This window comes from Pleurodeles waltl, chromosome 6 (assembly GCF_031143425.1).
Source record: "Pleurodeles waltl isolate 20211129_DDA chromosome 6, aPleWal1.hap1.20221129, whole genome shotgun sequence".
NCBI classification, from domain to species: domain Eukaryota; kingdom Metazoa; phylum Chordata; class Amphibia; order Caudata; family Salamandridae; genus Pleurodeles; species Pleurodeles waltl.
This window is the reverse complement of record NC_090445.1, coordinates 1379085136-1379107807: the sequence shown is the minus strand read 5'-3', so window position 1 is coordinate 1379107807 and position 22672 is coordinate 1379085136. Positions and strand designations below refer to the sequence as shown.

The 22672-nt window shown below is 47.4% G+C and overlaps 1 protein-coding gene and 1 long non-coding RNA gene across 5 annotated transcripts in view; one reads left to right on the top strand and one right to left on the bottom strand.

Annotated features, from left to right (window-relative positions):
- The window catches only part of ATP13A2 (ATPase cation transporting 13A2), a 671851-nt gene that overhangs the window by 554475 nt on the left and 94704 nt on the right, over positions 1-22672 (bottom strand). The gene's annotated exons all lie outside the window — the stretch shown is intronic.
- LOC138300861 (uncharacterized) overlaps positions 21946-22672 on the top strand; it is a 223784-nt gene continuing 223057 nt past the window's right edge. The window contains exon 1 of the long non-coding RNA XR_011205030.1: positions 21946-22080. This is a non-coding gene — a long non-coding RNA (uncharacterized lncRNA). The remainder of the gene's footprint in view (positions 22081-22672) is intronic.

Below are 22672 nucleotides of genomic sequence, written 5' to 3'. Positions count from 1 at the left end.
CTCTGCATCATCGTCGGCTGACCTAACAGCATGGTCAAGCGTAATTAACACTGTGCCACCAAACCAAACAGAATTGTAAAGGTACCAGCACTCTAACATCCTGGCTCTGGCAATCATCATGGACAGACAGAGAAAAAAAAATCCGGTCATTTATGTTTCATCTATTTTAAAATCGGACTTTGATTGTGTGGACAGAGGTCAACTTCGCAAAATAGGGAGAGGGTTACACCTCCCCAGGAAGACATTGACTACCCAGGGGCTAAAACAAGTGGGTGTGCTTGCACCGACCCTCTTCAATCTTTTTCTATCAGATCAGACAAAGGTACTCGACTTGACTAACAGCCACTCCCCACAGCTGGGATCTTTCAATTTAAACCACCTTCTGCATGCAGATGGCGTTGTCCTCTGCAGCTCCACAAAAATCGGCCTACAGTGATTTATATTTGCATTATTTGAGTATGCTACTGAAAACGCATGGGAAATTAACAGAAACAAGACAAAAGTCATGCCCATCACAAGGTGCAAAAAGAGAGAATCAACATGGTTGCTCAACAAGCACTGCGGTGCACAAGGTGGGGACAGCACTTTTCGGCCCATGGATCAGCGTCCCTCCTATGGGGACCTCTAGCTCCTGCAACATATCGAAAGCGGCACGGCCTACCTGGATGCTTCCTCTTGGGACACAGACCTGACCGCACCCCCTGGGGGAGACTGCCCGTGGGCTCCCTCCTGTATCTGAAAATCGATCTGCGGCCAAACTTACTGCGCTGTTATTCTGCAGCAGACGGCAGCCTGTTGTGTGGACTGGACCCCCAGCGACAGAAGAAGGGTGAGTCTTTCTGTGGGCCCCTCCTACCTGCCTTTGAAGAAAACACACAAAGATCCATAAGCTGCAGCTTCCGCCATGATGGTGTCTAGGTGTAAGAAAGACCACTCGCTCAGGGATATACTGACAAAGACTTCAGGGGGTCCTGCGGGGGACAAGCCTCCCTCAGTGGGGGACGAACACCCACAGGAACCCAGTGATGCAGAGTCCAGTCTTGCGATCTTTCCTGGAAGAATGTTTAGGCCTCCCTGCAAGAGGACTCGCAGGCAGTCAAAAAAGACCTCTCCTCTGACCTCCAGGAGGTACATTGCGACTTGTACAGCGTTGGAGAAAGAGTCGTGGCCTTAGAAGAAAAAGATGCTGGACTCAGCAACAATATTGAATGGCTCCAACAAGAGATTCCTCAGCTACGAGAGCAGTAAATCAAACAACAATGACATGCCAAAGACTGAGAGAACAACTCGATACAGGATAACATACGTATTTTTTGGGTGGGGGGGGCACGGCTGCTGAAGTCTCCAACCTCAGAGACTATGTAGGAGCCCTCTTCCGTTATATCCTGAGAGGCCAGGCAGATATGGAGATAAAACTGTGTCAGCTCCATCGCGACGGCCTTCCGAAACCTACAAATGGCCCCCTGCGGACATCTTAGTCTGTGTGTATGACTTTCAGGTTAAAGAATACATCCAATGCAAAGCCAAGGACCAGCACCCACTCCAGATCTGTGGCCACGTATCTTGCTTTATCAAGATCTAGCGGCCATCACTCTTCAGAAGAGACATGACTTCCAGCCAGTCACATCTCACTTGAGGGAAAAGGGGATCACCTACTCCTGGGGCCACCCGTTCTGGATTATTTTCTGACTCGACAGTAAGCTGTATCAACGTAGATCACTCAAAGAGGCTTGCCTGGTACTAGGCATTGAGGAACCTGATCTTGAAAGCCGCTCAAGCAGCCTTCAGAATTGCTCGACACACAAATGACCGCACAGAGGGAAGCCTTGCTGGCCCTTAGACACTATGCGCCTAAACCCAGAGACTATGCCGTTGGAGAGAAAATCAGTCTTGCACACGCTTTTTGGGGATGCCAACAAACCTGGGGCCTCATGGTGTCGGAGGCATTTCTACCTTTACAGATGCAATATGCAGTTGAGGAAGATGGAGGTAGGGACAGGGCATGGGGATTTCTATACACAACATCTGAGCCTTCTTGCAGAGGTGCCCCCACCCCAAGGGGTTCTTCTCGGTGTCTGAACTCGCCAGTCTGGCCTGAACTCCCTCTCAAATATCCATGTTCTAAGGACGGATGTGTGCATTTGACGATGTTCTAGGTTTAATGTTTATTCCTGTTATGTCTTCTGCATACTGGCTCCTCCACACATCACGGTCATTTTCTGGCTGTTGGCAGAACAACATAAGGGTTGGGAATGGAGTTATCACTTCTATACCATGCGCTGACATTGCCTACTGTGGCATACTCTTGACACCTACATCTCTGACACACTGCTATGGCACTTAATAGTGTTAGTTTTAATTCAGGGGGTCTAAACAACTCCACTAAGACTAGTGGTTCTCTCACTCTTGAAGAGATCCGATGGTGACATCTGTCTTTTGCAAGAGACCCACTTACTCTCTAAAGACTCACACAGAATGCGCTCCCAGTGGTTCCCAAGTCTAATCTGATCCTCCTGTCCTCCAAGGCAGGGTGGATTGCCATCCTTTTTCATGTGATTTTAATAGGGAAATCTTATCGACATAAAAGGGTGCCTCCTGACATTCTGACTAAAGATGGGTTCCTTTTCCTTTACACTAGCGAATGTCAATGCTATTAACGAGTGCCAAGATGCCCTCATTGTGATTTCCTTGGCTAAGTACTTCAAACCCCTGACGGTGCAGTTTTGGTGGGAGGAGACCCGAACCTTGTCATGGACATTGGCTTAGACCGATCTGGAAAATGCTCTGCCCAAGCGGGTTCTTTTTCACAACTGGCCTACACTGGCTTTCTGACTGCAGACTTCATGACTTGTGGCGGAGACTATTCCCATCCTCTAAGGACTACACATTCTACTTGGCTGCCCACAAAAACGTATGCACGAACTGACCATTTCCTAGCGACTCCATTCATGGTCAAATTTGTCTCTGATGCATCCATTACTTTCCGCTCCCTCTATGACCATGTGACCTTGTGTGAGAAGGTAGCCTCTTTCTAGCCTTGTTACCCCCACTTTTGGCCTGTTTGTGAGTGTATGTCAGGGTGTTTGTCACTGTTTTCACTGTCTCACTGGGATCCTGATAGCCAGGCCTCAGTGCTCATAGTGAAAACACTATGTTTTCAGTATGTTTGTTATGTGTCACTGGGATCCTGCTGGTCAGGACCCCAGTGCTCATAGGTTTGTGGCCTATATGTATGTGTCACTGGGACCCTGTCACACAGGGCCCCAGTGCTCATAGGTGTGCATGTATATGTTCCCTGTGTGGTGCCTAACTGTCTCACTGAGGCTCTGCTAACCAGAACCTCAGTGGTTATGCTCTCTCATTACTTTCAAATTGTCACTAACAGGCTAGTGACCAATTTTACCAATTTACATTGGCTTACTGGAACACCCTTATAATTCCCTAGTATATGGTACTGAGGTACCCAGGGTATTGGGGTTCCAGGAGATCCCTATGGGCTGCAGCATTTCTTTTGCCACCCATAGGGAGCTCTGACAATTCTTACACAGGCCTGCCACTGCAGCCTGAGTGAAATAACGTCCACGTTATTTCACAGCCATTTTACACTGCACTTAAGTAACTTATAAGTCACCTATATGTCTAACCTTTACCTGGTAAAGGTTAGGTGCAAAGTTACTTAGTGTGAGGGCACCCTGGCACTAGCCAAGGTGCCCCCACATTGTTCAGAGCCAATTCCCTGAACTTTGTGAGTGCGGGGACACCATTACACGCGTGCACTACATATAGGTCACTACCTATATGTAGCTTCACCATGGTAACTCCGAATATGGCCATGTAACATGTCTATGATCATGGAATTGCCCCCTCTATGCCATCCTGGCATAGTTGGCACAATCCCATGATCCCAGTGGTCTGTAGCACAGACCCTGGTACTGCCAAACTGCCCTTCCTGGGGTTTCACTGCAGCTGCTGCTGCTGCCAACCCCTCAGACAGGCATCTGCCCTCCTGGGGTCCAGCCAGGCCTGGCCCAGGATGGCAGAACAAAGAACTTCCTCTGAGAGAGGGTGTGACACCCTCTCCCTTTGGAAAATGGTGTGAAGGCAGGGGAGGAGTAGCCTCCCCCAGCCTCTGGAAATGCTTTGTTGGGCACAGAGGTGCCCAATTCTGCATAAGCCAGTCTACACCGGTTCAGGGACCCCTTAGCCCCTGCTCTGGCGCGAAACTGGACAAAGGAAAGGGGAGTGACCACTCCCCTGACCTGCACCTCCCCTGGGAGGTGTCCAGAGCTCCTCCAGTGTGCTCCAGACCTCTGCCATCTTGGAAACAGAGGTGCTGCTGGCACACTGGACTGCTCTGAGTGGCCAGTGCCACCAGGTGACGTCAGCGACTCCTGCTGATAGGCTCCTTCAGGTGTTAGTAGCCTATCCTCTCTCCTAGGTAGCCAAACCCTCTTTTCTGGCTATTTAGGGTCTCTGTCTCTGGGGAAACTTTAGATAACGAATGCATGAGCTCAGCCGAGTTCCTCTGCATCTCCCTCTTCACCTTCTGATAAGGAATCGACCGCTGACCGCGCTGGAAGCCTGCAAACCTGCAACATAGTAGCAAAGACGACTAATGCAACTCTGTAACGCTGATCCTGCCGCCTTCTCGACTGTTTTCCTGCTTGTGCATGCTGTGGGGGTAGTCTGCCTCCTCTCTGCACCAGAAGCTCCGAAGAAATCTCCCGTGGGTCGACGGAATCTTCCCCCTGCAACCGCAGGCACCAAAAAGCTGCATTACCGGTCCCTTGGGTCTCCTCTCAGCACGACGAGCGAGGTCCCTCGAATCCAGCGACGCTGTCCAAGTGACCCCCACAGTCCAGTGACTCTTCAGCCCAAGTTTGGTGGAGGTAAGTCCTTGCCTCACCTCGCTGGGCTGCATTGCTGGGAACCGCGACTTTGCAGCTACTCCGGCCCCTGTGCACTTCCGGCGGAAATCCTTTGTGCACAGCCAAGCCTGGGTCCACGGCACTCTAACCTGCATTGCACGACTTTCTAAGTTGGTCTCCGGCGACGTGGGACTCCTTTGTGCAACTTCGGCGAGCACCGTTTCACGCATCCTCGTAGTGCCTGTTTCTGGCACTTCTCCGGGTGCTACCTGCTTCAGTGAGGGCTCTTTGTCTTGCTCGACGTCCCCTCTCTCTTCAGGTCCAATTTGCGACCTCCTGGTCCCTCCTGGGCCCCAGCAGCGTCCAAAAACGCCAAATGCACGATTTGCGTGTAGCAAGGCTTGTTGGCGTCCTTCCGGCGGGAAAACACTTCTGCACGACTCTCCAAGGCGAGAGGGATCCGTCCACCAAAGGGGAAGTCTCTAGCCCTTTTCGTTCCTGCAGAAACCTCAGCTTCTTCTGTCCAGTCGAAGCTTCTTTGCACCCGCAGCTGGCATTTCCTGGGCATCTGCCCCTCTCCGACTTGCTTGTGACTTTTGGACTTGGTCCCCTTGTTCCACAGGTACCCTAGATTGGAAATCCACAGTTGTTGCATTGCTGGTTTGTGTCTTTCCTGCATTATTCCTCTAACACGACTCTTTTGTCCTTAGGGGAACTTTAGTGCACTTTGCACTCACTTTTCAGGGTCTTGGGGAGGGTTATTTTGCTAACTCTCACTATTTTCTAATAGTCCCAGCGACCCTCTACAAGGTCACATAGGTTTGGGGTCCATTTGTGGTTCGCATTCCACTTCTGGAGTATATGGTTTGTGTTGCCCCTATCCCTATGTTTCCCCATTGCATCCTATTGTAACTATACATTGTTTGCACTGTTTTCTAAGACTATACTGCATATTTTTGCTATTGTGTATATATATCTTGTGTATATTTCCTATCCTCTCACTGAGGGTACACTCTAAGATACTTTGGCATATTGTCATAAAAATAAAGTACCTTTATTTTTAGTATAACTGTGTATTGTGTTTTCTTATGATATTGTGCATATGACACTAAGTGGTACTGTAGTAGCTTCACACGTCTCCTAGTTCAGCCTAAGCTGCTCTGCTAAGCTACCATTATCTATCAGCCTAAGCTGCTAGACACCCTATACACTAATAAGGGATAACTGGGCCTGGTGCAAGGTGCAAGTACCCCTTGGTACTCACTACAAGCCAGTCCAGCCTCCTACATTGGTTGTGAAGTGGTGGGATAAGTGCTTGAGACTACTTACCACTCTTGTCATTGTACTTTTCATAAGAGAAAAATATACAAAACAAGGTCAGTGTATATACACATAGCCAAAAAGTTTTGCATTTCCTCTTTTCACTCTTTTCTAAGTGCTGAAAAGTACTTCTAACTTTCTAAAAAGTACTAAAAAGTTTAAAAAGTTTTTTTCTCTGTCTTTCTAAAAGCTCTGACAAACTTTTTTCTCTTTTTCTATCACTTTAACTCTCTCTACAAATGTCTGGCACAGGCCAAAATGTTGACCTGTCTAAGATTGCATATGATCACCTTAGCTGGAAAGGAGCAAGGAGTCTCTGCATAGAGAGAGGTTTGAGTGTAGGGAAGAATCCTTCCTTAGAACTGTTAATTAATATGCTTAGAGTACAGGATAAGGCCATAAGTGCCCAATCTGGTGAAAAAGTATCTAATGGTTCTCAATCTGATCCAGGGACTCCCCCAGGAAAAGGTTCAGGAAAGAAACTTCTCAGCCTGCCCATTACTAGACAGTCTAGCATAGTTGGTACAGAGGTTGAATCACACCATACTGATGGTGTGCGCTCACATTATACTGGTAGCCAAGCTGTTAGGGTGCCCTCTGTAAGGGACAGGTCTCCTTCTGTTCATTCCCATCATACCTCTGTATCTAGAAATGTCCCTCCCACCCACCCTGATGACAGATTGTTAGAAAGGGAGCTCAATAGATTGAGAGTGGAACAAACCAGACTGAAGCTCAAGAAGCAACAGCTGGATTTGGATAGACAGTCTTTAGAATTAGAGAAGGAAAGACAGAAGTTGGGTTTAGATACCCATGGTGGCCGCAGCAGTATTCCCCATAGTCATCCTGCAAAAGAGCATGATTCCAGGAATCTGCACAAGATAGTTCCCCCTTATAAGGAGGGGGATGACATTAACAAGTGGTTTGCTGCACTTGAGAGGGCCTGTGCTGTACAGGATGTCCCTCAAAGGCAGTGGGCTGCTATCCTATGGCTATCATTTAGTGGAAAAGGTAGGGATAGGCTCCTTACTGTGAAAGAAAATGATGCCAATAATTTTACAGCTCTTAAGAATGCACTCCTGGATGGTTATGGCTTAACCACTGAACAGTACAGGATAAAGTTCAGAGAGACCAAAAAGGAGTCTTCACAAGACTGGGTTGATTTCATTGACCATTCAGTGAAGGCCTTGGAGGGGTGGTTACATGGCAGTAAAGTTACTGATTATGAAAGCCTGTATAACACAATCCTGAGAGAGCATATACTTAATAATTGTGTGTCTGATTTGTTGCACCAGTACCTGGTAGACTCTGATCTGACCTCTCCCCAAGAATTGGGAAAGAAGGCAGACAAATGGGTCAGAACAAGGGTGAACAGAAAAGTTCATACAGGGGGTGACAAAGATGGCAATAAGAAGAAAGATGGTGAAAAATCTCAAGATAAGCATGGGGATAAGGGTAAAACCAAAGATCCCACTTCAAATCTTAAACACTCTTCAGAGGGTGGGGATAAAACTAATTCTTCCTCTTCTTCTCAACCTGCACACATTAAAAAGCCTTGGTGCTTTGTGTGTAAAAATAGAGGCCATAGGCCAGGGGATAAGTCCTGTCCAGGTAAACCCCCTGAGCCTACCACCACTAATACATCAAGCTCTAGTGCCCCTAGCAGTAGTGGTACTAGTGGTGGGACTGCTGGCAACAGTCAAGCAAAGGGTGTAGTTGGGTTCACTTATGGGTCCATAGTGGAAACTGATGTAATCAGTCCCAAGACAGTTTCTGTCACACCTAGTGGCACTGGCCTTGCCACACTGGCTGCTTGTCCCCTTACAATGGATAAGTACAGGCAGACAGTTTCAATAAATGGTGTTGAGGCCTTGGCCTACAGGGACACAGGTGCCAGTTTCACTTTGGTGACTGAAAACCTAGTGCCTCCTGAACAACACATCATTGGACAACAGTATAAGATTATTGATGTCCATAACTCCACTAAGTTTCTTCCCTTAGCTATAATTCAGTTTAGTTGGGGTGGAGTTACTGGCCCTAAGCAGGTGGTGGTATCACCTAGCTTACCTGTAGACTGTCTCTTAGGTAATGACCTAGAGGCCTCAGGTTGGGCTGATGTAGAGTTTTATGCCCATGCAGCCATGCTGGGCATCCCTGAGGAATTGTTCCCTCTCATTTCTACTGAAATGAAAAAGCAAAGGAGAGAAGGCCTGAAAACTCAGGATCCCTCTCCATCAACAGGTAAAAAGGGTATCACAGTATCCCCTAACCACCCTACCATTCAGGATACTATTCCTGTGGTGGGAGAAACCTCTCCTGGGGTGGCACCTGTTCCAAGGGAATCATCAGCTGGCAAAGCTGGACTCCCTGAGGTGGAAGTACCTCTCTGTGGGATAACCAACATTGGTGAGAAAAAGAGCACCATTTTAGTTAACATGGAGCATCCCTCCAACCCTCCCAGAGAAACTTTAGTGCAGAAACCCTGCACTACCTCACAACACTTAGGACAGCATCCCTGCCCTAGTGTGGAGCTCATAGGACAGCATCCCTGCCCTGCTCCAACTCAAGAGAAACAGCATCCCTGTTCTCTCTTCCAGCCAGATGGACAAAGTTTTTGCCCAGCTATGGCTTTTCTGAGACAGCATCCCTGTCTGGCATTTCCATCACTACAAATAGGTTCAGTGGACAATTCCCACTGCTCTAAACTAAAACTTACTGATAGAAACTCTGAAAATACATCTTCACATTGTTGCTTAGCTAAAAAACTTCAAACAGGGTGGTTTACATCCCCACAGGGAATTAACCATATAGTGGATGATAAAGGGAGTAACCAGTCTATTGCAGAGCTACTCTCTACTTATCACCACTTAGACAATAAAGTCTCAACTGGCCAAGGTTAGCCTTATTGTCCTTCGTTTGGGGGGGGGGGTTGTGTGAGAAAGTAGCCTCTTTCTAGCCTTGTTACCCCCACTTTTGGCCTGTTTGTGAGTGTATGTCAGGATGTTTGTCACTGTTTTCACTGTCTCACTGGGATCCTGATGGCTGGGCCCCAGTGCTCATAGTGAAAACACTATGTTTTCAGTATGTTTGTTATGTGTCACTGGGGCCCTGCTATTCAGGACCCCAGTGCTCATAAGGTTGTGGCCTATATGTATGTGTCACTGGGACCCTGTCACACAGGGCCCCAGTGCTCATAGGTGTGCATGTATGTGTTCCCTGTGTGGTGCCTAACTGTCTCACTGAGGCTCTGCTAACCAGAACCTCAGTGGTTATGCTCTCTCATTACTTTTAAATTGTCACTAACAGGCTAGTGACCAATTTTACCAATTTACATTGGCTTACGGGAACACCCTTATAATTCCCTAGTATATGGTACTAAGGTACCCAGGGTATTGGGGTTCCAGGAGATCCCTATGGGCTGCAGCATTTCTTTTGCCACCCATAGGGAGCTCTGACAATTCTTACACAGGCCTGCCACTGCAGCCTGAGTGAAATAACGTCCACGTTATTTCACAGCCATTTTACACTGCACTTAAGTAACTTATAAGTCACCTATATGTCTAACCTTTACCTGGTAAAGGTTAGGTGCAAAGTTACTTAGTGTGAGGGCACCCTGGCACTAGCCAAGGTGCCCCCACATTGTTCAGAGCCAATTCCCTGAACTTTGTGAGTGCGGGGACACCATTACACGCGTGCACTACATATAGGTCACTACCTATATGTAGCTTCACAATGGTAACTCCGAATATGGCCATGTAACATGTCTATGATCATGGAATTGCCCCCTCTATGCCATCCTGGCATAGTTGGCACAATCCCATGATCCCAGTAGTCTGTAGCACAGACCCTGGTACTGCCAAACTGCCCTTCCTGGGGTTTCACTGCAGCTGCTGCTGCTGCCAACCCCTCAGACAGGCATCTGCCCTCCTGGGGTCCAGCCAGGCCTGGCCCAGGATGGCAGAACAAAGAACTTCCTCTGAGAGAGGGTGTGACACCCTCTCCCTTTGGAAAATGGTGTGAAGGCAGGGGAGGAGTAGCCTCCCCCAGCCTCTGGAAATGCTTTGTTGGGCACAGATGTGCCCAATTCTGCATAAGCCAGTCTACACCGGTTCAGGGACCCCTTAGCCCCTGCTCTGGCGCGAAACTGGACAAAGGAAAGGGGAGTGACCACTCCCCTGACCTGCACCTCCCCTGGGAGGTGTCCAGAGCTCCTCCAGTGTGCTCCAGACCTCTGCCATCTTGGAAACAGAGGTGCTGCTGGCACACTGGACTGCTCTGAGTGGCCAGTGCCACCAGGTGACGTCAGAGACTCCTTGTGATAGGCTCCTTCAGGTGTTAGTAGCCTATCCTCTCTCCTAGGTAGCCAAACCCTCTTTTCTGGCTATTTAGGGTCTCTGTCTCTGGGGAAACTTTAGATAACGAATGCATGAGCTCAGCCGAGTTCCTCTGCATCTCTCTCTTCACCTTCTGATAAGGAAACGACCGCTGACCGCGCTGGAAGCCTGCAAACCTGCAACATAGTAGCAAAGACGACTACTGCAACTCTGTAACGCTGATCCTGCCGCCTTCTCGACTGTTTTCCTGCTTGTGCATGCTGTGGGGGTAGCCTGCCTCCTCTCTGCACCAGAAGCTCCGAAGAAATCTCCCGTGGGTCGACGGAATCTTCCCCCTGCAACCGCAGGCACCAAAAAGCTGCATTACCGGTCCCTTGAGTCTCCTCTCAGCACGACGAGCGAGGTCCCTCGAATCCAGCGACTCTGTCCAAGTGACCTCCACAATCCAGTGACTCTTCAGCCCAAGTTTGGTGGAGGTAAGTCCTTGCCTCACCTCGCTGGGCTGCATTGCTGGGAACCGCGACTTTGCAGCTACTCCGGCCCCTGTGCACTTCCGGCGGAAATCCTTTGTGCACAGCCAAGCCTGGGTCCACGGCACTCTAACCTGCATTGCACGACTTTCTAAGTTGGTCTCCGGTGACGTGGGACTCCTTTGTGCAACTTCGGCGAGCACCGTTTCATGCATCCTCGTAGTGCCTGTTTCTGGCACTTCTCCGGGTGCTACCTGCTTCAGTGAGGGCTCTTTGTCTTGCTCGACGTCCCCTCTCTCTTCAGGTCCAATTTGCGACCTCCTGGTTCCTCCTGGGCCCCGGCAGCGTCCAAAAACGCCAAACGCACGATTTGCGACTAGCAAGGCTTGTTGGCGTCCTTCCGGCGGGAAAACACTTCTGCACGACTCTCCAAGGCGAGAGGGATCCGTCCACCAAAGGGGAAGTCTCTAGCCCTTTTCGTTCCTGCAGAAACCTCAGCTTCTTCTGTCCAGTCGAAGCTTCTTTGCACCCGCAGCTGGCATTTCCTGGGCATCTGCCCTTCTCCGACTTGCTTGTGACTTTTGGACTTGGTCCCCTTGTTCCACAGGTACCCTAGATTGGAAATCCACAGTTGTTGCATTGCTGGTTTGTGTCTTTCCTGCATTATTCCTCTAACACAACTACTTTGTCCTTAGGGGAACTTTAGTGCACTTTGCACTCACTTTTCAGGGTCTTGGGGAGGGTTATTTTTCTAACTCTCACTATTTTCTAATAGTCCCAGCGACCCTCTACAAGGTCACATAGGTTTGGGGTCCATTCGTGGTTCGCATTCCACTTTTGGAGTATATGGTTTGTGTTGCCCCTATCCCTATGTTTCCCCATTGCATCCTATTGTAACTATACATAGTTTGCACTGTTTTCTAAGACTATACTGCATATTTTTGCTATTGTGTATATATATCTTGTGTATATTTCCTATCCTCTCACTGAGGGTACACTCTAAGATACTTTGGCATATTGTCATAAAAATAAAGTACCTTTATTTTTAGTATAACTGTGTATTGTGTTTTCTTATGATATTGTGCATATGACACTAAGTGGTACTGTAGTAGCTTCACACGTCTCCTAGTTCAGCCTAAGCTGCTCTGCTAAGCTACCATTATCTATCAGCCTAAGCTGCTAGACACCCTATACACTAATAAGGGATAACTGGGCCTGGTGCAAGGTGCAAGTACCCCTTGGTACTCACTACAAGCCAGTCCAGCCTCCTACACCTTGTCTCTTTCACTTAAATTACCCTCCCCTTGAACCAGAACGTCCCATTGGCGTGACTCTCTGCTACAGTCCTAGACAACCGTTGCCGCTAGCAAGATGGCAATTGCGTCCTACAATCAAATCAATGACAATGGGGAGACTTCCCTGCACTCTCTTTGGGAAACCCTGAAGGGGTGGGACGTGGAGAGCAACCTTGTCATCCGGAAACTGACACCGATGAGATCAGTGAAGTTCCCTTGAAAGGTCCTGTGCCAAGTCTGGAACCATAGAGAAGCGCACTGGAGACCATAGGGTGTGGTGGGAGATAGAGTGAGCCCAGCTTCTCCTCTACTGTCTCCACTCACATAGGATAGAGTATGCTAAGTTACATCTCAAACGTAAATTTTATCTGAGAAGCAACCGGAGTGGTTGCAAGCTAGCACTCCGACTGAACAGCAAGATACACTTGTAGTCTGTGAAAAAAATCCGCACTGGCCCTGCCCCTGAAGTAAGCTCCACTTAGGGAATAGAATCAGCTTTTCTGGACTTCTACGGTTCCCTTCTTGATGGTGCTAACGCCCCAGTGAGTTATCTTCAGGATACAGCTCTCACCTCTTTACCAGCAGCTGAGGCTTGCAGCTGTGGAGCAGCCTATTGCATCCATGATGTGATCTGGGCCATAGCCCGGCTGAAACCTATAAAGTTCCCAGGTCTGGATGGCTTTAGCACACAGTTTTACAAGACCTTCTGCCAAGACCTAGCCCTCTTACTTTCCCATTTGTATAACTCCTTCTGATTCTAGGTCACTAACTGACTACATGCTGGAAGCTGTCATCTCAGTGATCCCGAAACCGGGTAAAGATCCAGCACTCTGTGGGTTGGACAGACCTATTTCTCTTTTAAATATAGATGAAAAGCTATTCATCAGTATTTCAGCTCATCGTCTCAGCCCATTAATGCCAGGCTTGACTGATACAGATCAAGTGGACTTCATCCCTGCAAGCCCTTGCTCCACTTTATAGGCAAAGCCTGGCGGTCACGCCAGGCAGCTCTGCTCCTATCCATCGATGCAGCAAAAGCATTTGATCGTGTCCTCTTTCCCTAGCTCTTCGATATGCTTTGAAAATTCAGGTTTGGTGAGCATTTCTGCAAATGGGTCAGTAGTATCTATAGCAACCCGAAAGCCTATGTCGCGTTTAATGGCATTTCCATCCATCCAGAGATGCACGCAACAGGGCTGTCGATAGTCCCTTCTTTTTGCTATATATATATATATATATATATATATATATATATATATATATATATATATATATATTAATATCACGGGCATCCCCTTCGGTGGGGAACAACATCTGATCAGCCTCTATGGGGACGACATCATCCTATCTATAACAGAGCCGGCAAACTCGCTCCCAGCCTTGATATATGAACTCTGTGCCTTTGGTAATATCTCAGGCTTCAAAGTAAATATGCAAAAATCACAGATCTTGAACCTCACTATCAGCCCTTCTCAAGAAGTGGCCCTCGGCTCCCTCTTCCCTTTCCTGTAATCAGCTGATACCATTCCATATCTGGGCATCGACTTAGCCTGCTTTGCCTCCAAAACAGTGATTGTCAACTATTCAGCTCTTGTTTCGCAGACCCTAAAGGCTTAGAGTCGTGGAGTCTCCTTCACCTATCATGAATGGGCAGGGTTACAGCGGTCAAGATGACCGTTCTTCCCTGCATCCTATATCTATTTCAGACCCTGCCTCTGACACCACCTCCGACCGCGATCTGCTCTCTTCAGCTGGCGAACAATATATGTATCTGGGACAGCAAGAAACCCCGGTTGCACAAGCATTTGATATGCCGCCCGAAGTGAGAAGGTGAGCTGGTGGCCCCTCACCTGGTCCAATATTTCCAGGCGCCTCAGCTCTGCTTTATTGTGGAATGGAACCGCCTACTCTCAGAGAAGCACTGGACATTTATGGATCAGGCTGTTGCAGGTTCTCCTATATGGAAAGAGGTCTGGCTTCCCCGCAGACCTAGGGCTTGGGACCTTTACTCCTCCCTAGTGACTCGCTCTAATCTAGGAGTGTGGGACTCAGTAGCAATCAAGGCTGACCTAACAACATTCCCTTACCCAATAACCCCAGTCTTGACCACCCCAGATTCCCTTCCTGGAATGCATCCTGAACAGTATCATCGATGGCGAGACAGTGGCGCAAGTGGGTGGGCTCCCTCTTCGACACTCAAGAGATGATACCTTTCAATCCGCTCAAAACTGACTATTCCCTGCATGACACTGACTGGGTTAGTTATCGACAAATGCGCCACTGGGTGTTGGAACCTGGGATGGGACAGGAAATGGGACGACCAATGAAACCCTTTGAGATATGTGCACTTCTTAAAACTGACAACAGACGCCTCATATCAGAACTGAACGCACTCCTGGGAGGGGAGCACTCACAATCAAATCTGAAGGGCAACTTCAATGGGAGACCAAATAAGGTAGAACTCTCTCCACTGAAGACTGGGCGGACATATTTTACAGGGCTCAGCACACAGTGCAAAACATGTCCAGCACCGAAATGGCATACAAGATTGCTTCCTCCTGGTACCTGACCCCTTCAAGACTGCAGAGGTGGAAGCCAGGTAGCTCCCCAGATTGTTGGAGGGGTGTGGTGGCACTGGGACTCTGCTATACCTCCTACGGCACTGCCCCAAGCTTACCGGTTAAGGGGAACCAGTCCTTCACAACAGTGATACTGCCTTTAACACCTCTGTCCAGAGGTTCCCAGCATACTCCATTTTAGGTCTTCCCAATCCCCTGACTTTGCTCTCTTGAAGAAAGACAAATGGCCCTATCTTTGGTTGGGGGCAGTGTACCAGAATATACTTTCTCTATGGGGCACGGACAAAACACCAGATCACATCTCCTGGCTACATAAAATGTGGTATATTTTGGGAATGTACAAGCTATCCCTTGCAATGGAACCAGGCCGCTCCAGATGCAGACAAGTGGCCCCCCTTCATTAACCTTCTTTCATCTAAATGTCTGGAGCTGATGTGCCTGACATACTTGAGTACTTCGCCGGTTCCCAGACATACCCCCACTAGAAACCTAAGGTGTCCTTTTCTTTCAACCAGTTTCCACAACCAGCACTTGATTTGCTATATTGCCACTGTTATTTACCACTCAGCCACTGACAGACCGTGTTTGATTTGTATGTCTTGCTTTATTCTATATGCCCGACTTACGCTGCGGCCTCCGTGTTGTAGGCAGAAGCTGTGTCCATGACGCTTCTAGTTCTTATGCTATCATCGCAGCCACCCATGGGGTTGTAGGCCACATGCTGTGTACGTAAGAAATGGCTGTAATATCAATAAACAGAATTGTTCCTAAATGCATTGAGGAAAAATCTCTGATTTAAGACGAGACACTTCTTAATGAAAGATCTCAAAATTGGGTGCAGGATAACAGCTATAAGCAGCTCAAATCGTCTTTATATTTTAGTCAAACATACTCTGCCTTTTTAATGAGAAGAACATTTTGACCCTTTGGTTTGGTGCATTTCCATATCTGGCAGAGAAACCATCAGGGCAAGAAAAAGAAGGCCCCGCAAGACGCTTGCGTGGTTAACCAAGAAAGGACCTACTCCAGCTTGTCTGCATCTGTCCAAAACTAAAAGAACCAAGAAGAAGTCTACCAGTAAAAGCATTTAACTCTAGAGGGATTAGAACTTGTAGACAGGCCATCACTGCCTGCTTAAGTCCCGACGATCCCATATTGAACTGTAGATTTATTGAATTTCTTGCCAGATTTCAACAGGTCTTGGCTGCAAGGTCTGGAGTGGAGAGCCTTAGATCAACAGGTCAGTCGGACCCCATGGTTATGGTCCGAGTCTGCCTGAAATTTTAAAGGCAATAGCTTTGAATTGGGTAGATGAGGCCAAGAAATTATTTTGACACTAGGTTATAAGACCATACAGGTGGTCATCTTTATGACTTAGTGATCATAACTGGTGTTGTTCCTGGCATGCTATAACCTATTACCTTTGGAATGGAGCAACTGAGTCAAGAAATTCCTGGCTTATGATTTGGAGGCTCCAAGGATGGGGCTGTTTTGAATGTTTGTGGTCATAGTTCCTGACCATTGAAGGGAGACTGGGTTGGAAAAAAGATGCTGTGGGGGTCTTCATCTGTGGCTCACAGTCAATCAGCTGCTTGACACCGACTGGCAATGTCAGTGCAGTGCTTTTAAAGAGTGGGTTGGGACACTCTCCCGGTATCATAGCCAAGAAGGGATTAAATTCCATTTTTATCGCCCTATCAGGCTAGCTAGGTAAATGCAAGGTGAATAGATCCCCCATACAAAGCAAAGTTTACATTTGTACATATTGACATCTACACTCCAGGGGAGGCACACCTGTGGATGAGGCCTTGCAATTCTCTATTGATTTATTAGTTTTTTTATAGGGCAGACCAGACCCAATGGGTGTCAGAGCACTTTATACCAGCAAACTTAGGTCAAAGTAGGACACTTTAAACAAATTATGAGGTGACTAAATGAATGAAGGATACACAATACTACTTAGAATATAGTCAGATTATGTGGATCACGAAAAGATTTGCAGACAGGCAACTGTTCATCTTAAGCAGACTAAGTCACATATCTGTCATTACATTCAGATGGGACTAAACGTTGAAACAACAGACATTTTAGTTCTTTTCTGAAAGTCTCAATTGACTATATTGTGCTGATGACGAAAAGAATGAACTTCAGGTCCTTAAAGGACTTCTAGAAAAGTATTGCTTTAGTGTATTTGCAGTTGAATGATTGAATTTCAAGGAGGGAATTGGGATATCCACATTTTTCTCTGATCACCTGTGATGGTCAATTTCTTTGGGAAGACAGCTGAGTGTGGATAAGAAGGAAAAGATAGAATTAAACTTTTCGATCCAGTGGCTAGCCTAGCTGCTGCACTGATAGCTGTTTTCAGTTGACCTAGTTGTATTTAAGGTATTCTGATGAGCAGAAAGTTCGATAATCTTGTTATACTACCATTGGGCTTGGATTAGTTTTTTTTTTTAAGTCAGTTCCCAGATTTAAGGGTTTAATACAACGCTAGAGTCTCAGTTGATTTTGTTCCAATTCAAATAAAATTACAAGACTCGAAAGGCAATTGTGTTAAAGCCACCTAAAGACATGTAAATAAACCTCTATTCCATTAAGCGACCAGGATGAATGGAAGGTGGAATGAGAATGAAGTCCTACAAAATGCATAGAGTTGGAAGGAGTGCCTCAGAATGCTCCAGCTGGAGGTGTGACCTGACGTTTTTAAAAACAGGGAGCTGGCATGTTCAGCTACAGGACACCTCAAAACGCATTCCCCATTCTTCAAAAAGTCAGAGTATGTTTCACTAAACTATAATGCTGGCTTGAGCTGCTTATAGCCGTTATCCAGCACCCACTTGAGAGATCTTTCAATAAGAACTGTCTTGTCCGCAATCAGAGATTTTTCCTCAATGCAGTTGTTTAAAACCCTTTTAGGAACAGTTTCTGCTTATTGATATTACAGCCATTTCTTACGTGCACAGCAAGTGGCCTACAACCCCATTGCCCGGCTGCAATGATCCAAGGTCTGTGATTTGTTATCTTACATACATGAGTTGGACAGGAGACCACATGTCTGCCAGGTGACGTTGTGGTCACTGCTTTGTCTTTAAAAGTAAAAGTAGACATTGTGTATGGAAGGTGGATTCTTCTCCAAAAGGAGAGCTGATATGGGTGAACATACAACTTAGCACATAATATATGGTAAGTTTCCACAACTCGGGTATTGAGAAATATAGGAAGTACAAAAGGACATCAGGATAATAAAACTGTTCTAAAAATGTAAGTGAAATTAATAGTAAATCTGCTAGTAATTGGGGTGGACCTGGAATCAAAGGTAGTGCCTGCGATTGTAGACTGTATGCATGTGTGCGTTCTTATAGCACACACCTAGCAAAGGCTGTGGTGCGCTGTAAAGGCTCAAAGCTGTAGATAAAGATGTGTTCTTTAAGGAGGTGTGTCTTCAACTCCTCATACATTGGATCAGGGTTTGGAGGGGTCTTGGTGGACAATGAAACATATTTCCAGATTCTGGGAGCACAGCAGGAATAGACAGGTTGCTTTGTTTTTTTCCCTTTTTGGGAGTTCTTTAACTTTAGTCCGACTCTGTCCTGACTGGACATGCTGAGAGCTTGTCAGCCATGTAGGTGGGAGTGATGGTTGTGACCTAAAGGGTGCAAGTGGTTTTGAAGATGATTTGGGCTGGTAAACTGGATCCAAAGGAGTTCCGTTAGCATGGGTCAATGTGGTCCTATTTCTTCAAGCAAGCAGGATGGTCTTAAGGGGGCCCAAAGTGGAATCTGGGAGTTTCTTGGTACTCCATTACCACCATCCAGTCTTTGTTTCTTGGCAATGTGCTCCTTGAGTGAGCGGCTGGTATCCAGGATGAATCCAAGTGAGCTGGCATTTTATAAATGTCTGATTTTTGAAGCTGTCAAATTTCATGGAACTCTGACAGATTTCGAAACACAGTCAATAAATGGATAAACACTCAAAAAGAAATCAGAGATCAATTTATAAAAATAACAGATTTGTATATATTTTTACACAACAAGTTCATCAATATCAAGGAAGTACTTTCCGAGTTATGAATTTCGCAAGTAAATCCAAATAGTACATAAATAATGGTTTTGAGGCAGTAGCCTCGACCGCAGTATTGTTATACTATGGGAGGAGAGACCTACTGCAAAAAGATACTTCCAGTCAAAATTCGGGGTTCCCTTTGGAACTTAAGGTACTAGAGGGTCAGTGTCCAGAGAACCACTAGCAGTTTCAGTTTACCTTCCCTAGCATGTCCGGGTGCAAAAGTGCTGGACCGGTTGGTAGCCTCATACGCTACACTGTTGAGGGCAATGGGCACCTGCAAATAAAGGCTGCAAGCAGAGACTTGGGGACAAGTCCGGCAGAACCTCAAGGGAGACTCAGCTGTTAAGGGTCTCTAGAGCAAGGGGGCACAGTTGGTAGTCGGGGACCCAGGCTGTGGTCCTAGGGTGCAGAGGTGTTTGGCCGGCCAGTTGTGTTGGAGGCTCTCATGGTTCTTCTTGGTCTGTCCTTCAGAGAAAAAGGAAACCGCAACTGCAGAGCCACTCTCCACGTGAGCCTCTGAGGTCCTGAAGTCCCTCATCGGGCAAGTCAGTGTTGTGGGCGGTGTTGTGCGAATGGACACAAACAAGTCTTGGTTGCTGCAGCTGCTCTGGTACTCAGGGTATTGGTGCAGGGTCTAAAGTCTCGAAACTTGGCAGAGAGACAGGGCTGACCCCATAGAACCACAAACAACTCCTCCTGGGGAGATGCTACCTCAGTGAGCCCAATGGCCATCAAAACATTCATCATCATCATCATCATCAAAAATGCTGTTGGTGCCTGCAGATGCAGGGGAATGGCTACTCTACCCCAAGGGAGATGTTACGTGGTTGGCGAGGCGCTGGATAGTCCTTCAAGGGCTTGGAAAGATGCACAGCTTTTGGATGAGTTGGGGCAGCACAACTGTTGAGGTACCAGCAGCAGGGTTTGGTGCCAAGTCTGGTGTAAGTCATGAGTTCTTGGGGTGAATGCACTTCTTGGTCCGTCTTCTGCTCCTAGGTAGTCAAATTTGTTAATGTGATGTAGAGGGGCCCCATAATTACTCAATTTAGGGGCATTAAGTGGAGTGTAGGGTAGTAGCCAATGTGCTACTTATTTCTGGGGTGACTACACCCACTACATGACCACTTCCTGTGCGGAGTGGTCATAACACTGATCCAGAATTCTCAAGTTTCACCAAAACCAAGATGGAGAAATCCTTCCTAAACTGTCCACTTCAGGTCGGCCACCTTTGAAGCCTCTAGCCATGATATGCTAAATCACTAGCCATCCTGCTGGTTTAGGTGTGATCACCTAATGCCAGATCAAGCATTGTTTCTGGCCTCTGAGAGTTCAGGCTGTCACCTGCAGGTGGTCAGAAACTCATCTGAAGTGGCAGGCTGGACACTACCAGTCAACCAGCACACTATGGGGCTGGTATGTTTTCAGGGTGTACCGCTAAGGTGCCCTCTGGATGCATGTCATCTTAAATCTTTTACTGGCACCTGTACGGGTTTATCAAGACGAGATGTTTGATACCAGACACCAGTATTTTCAGTGAAGGCATCAAGTAACTGGGTAACTCATAATGACCAGTGCACAGTACATGTCCTTGAAATTGCCTCCTGAACATATCGCAATGTCTAGCAATGGAACTAGGCAACACATGAGCACATCTGCTTATGCAGATGTGCTCTTACATGTAGTATAATTCACCCTGCCTTGGGGCTTTAAGGCCTGCTAGAGGGGTGACCTACATATAGGACATGGAGTGGGCATTGAACACAGGGTGTGTGCAATGTTTAGTTATCTAAATGGTTTCACTATTTCACACATCCTGCAATGGCAGTCTGCATGTATTTGAGTGTGGGTCCTAAGGGTGGCATAATGCATGCTGCATCCCTTAGGGACCCTCTGTAGTACACATGCCGTGGGTACCAAGGGTACCATCTAACAGGGACTTAAATGGGAGCTAAAGTCCTTGCCAAATGGGTTACAATAGGGCATTTGCCTTGTTTTTACGGAAAAGAGCACTGCCACTGGGGCCTGGTTATCAGGTATACAGTGCACTACCAAGCAACAACATCAGGAGCAGTGAGCAAAAAGTGGGGGTGACCATGTCAAAAAGAGCCACTTTCCTACAAGGAGGCGTAAACCTACTGTGGGTGGAAATCACTGGACACAAACAACACCATTACCCTCGTCACCTTTTTACCAGTCTCAGAGGAGAGGCCAATGTCTAGAGGGCCAGAAGTTTAAGCACCTCTGCTTGCTGCCCTCACAACAATCGGGGTGGTGGTGGGGTGGGGGAGGGGAGGGGTTTGGAGAGTGGTCCTCCGTGCAGCAATTTCCATGAATGTTACATTATTGAAAGCACAAAGAAGCCTTTAAGACCACAGTGGTGCTCTGCAAAGAACATTGCTGGAGCAAGAATTCTACCCACCCTCGGTGATGAACTCCGTGCAGTGCACCCACCTCTGGCAATGAGCAGCCGCTGCTGCTTGCAGTGACAATCAGACACCATCCTGGTAGTGTTGACAAAGACAGGCGCATTGTCCTGCCTTGGCCTAAAAAGATTTTTGGGCAACCATTCATTATTGAGTTGTAATCAGATCTATAAATCACTTGAGCATAAATATAATGATGGCTACTGTTCAAAAGCGCAGACTGAGAGCATACATGGAAGCAGCATTTCCACTTGCTCATCTATCAAAACACCAATAACAAAGATAGAGAATCACTCTTTTCAATGGAGCCAGAGAAATGAGATGTAGCCTGTCGGGACCAGGATCTGGCATGACGTAACCGGCGTCACGATGCTGCAGGCAGTTTGTAATAACTACTGCTTCTTATCATTAGGATCTGCAGTACTCAGCCTGCAAAGCCGAGCCGGCTCGGACCAATTTGTTATGTTCACGTGACAGCTCGCGCCGGGAGCGGTGTCTGGAGTGGGAAGGAAAATATGTCAACTCTCGTGACTGGGATTAGCAAAATGCCCTTCAACGTAACACTCACTTCAAACATAGGGTCTTGATTCCTACAGTCACCGTCATGCCCCAGTGCTTGTCGGGACCAGGACAATTCAAAGTCCAGTGGGGTGCGGTGAAGGGGTGCTGGTCTTTATGAAAGGTTGGAGAGCGTATAACAAATGGTGTTACCGTCTCTTAACTGGGGTGAGTGCCTGCACTTATCATTTTAGCTCCCCTTCCACGATGTTGGTGGGCATGGAGCCAGCCTGTCGGGCGGTGTTTTGCACTAGTCTGTTCCTGGTAAGACCCACACTCTAGTCCCCCTCCATTCACCGGAACCATCCGTCCACTCACCAACCAACACCCAGCCCCGCTCCCACCCCCAGATACCCTTGTTCTACCCAATGCAAGAGGTGTGTGAAAATGCCAGAGTGCAATTAGGAAGGTGAGGCTGATACTGCTTAGACCCAGAATGGCACCTGTCATTCTTTACTTCCGCTCTGGTTGTGAAATGTGCAGTTAGTCTATTCATTTGACTTGTTGGTATTCATTTGGGACGGTTTCGTTCTGGAGGGACAGATGTTCGGGATGGGGCATTTGATGGCTTGTAGTAAGAACCGTGTTCTAACTATGCAGATTTGTTTTAGGAGAGTGGCACTGGCATGCAGAGGCAGAGAAAATATTGTGAGTGAGTACGCATCCTGGCAGTTGGACTCACAGGAGTTCCGGAGAAATTCAGTGCGTTATGTGAGATGCACAGCACCTTAAGGCCGATGCGGCATGGCACAGACAGCCA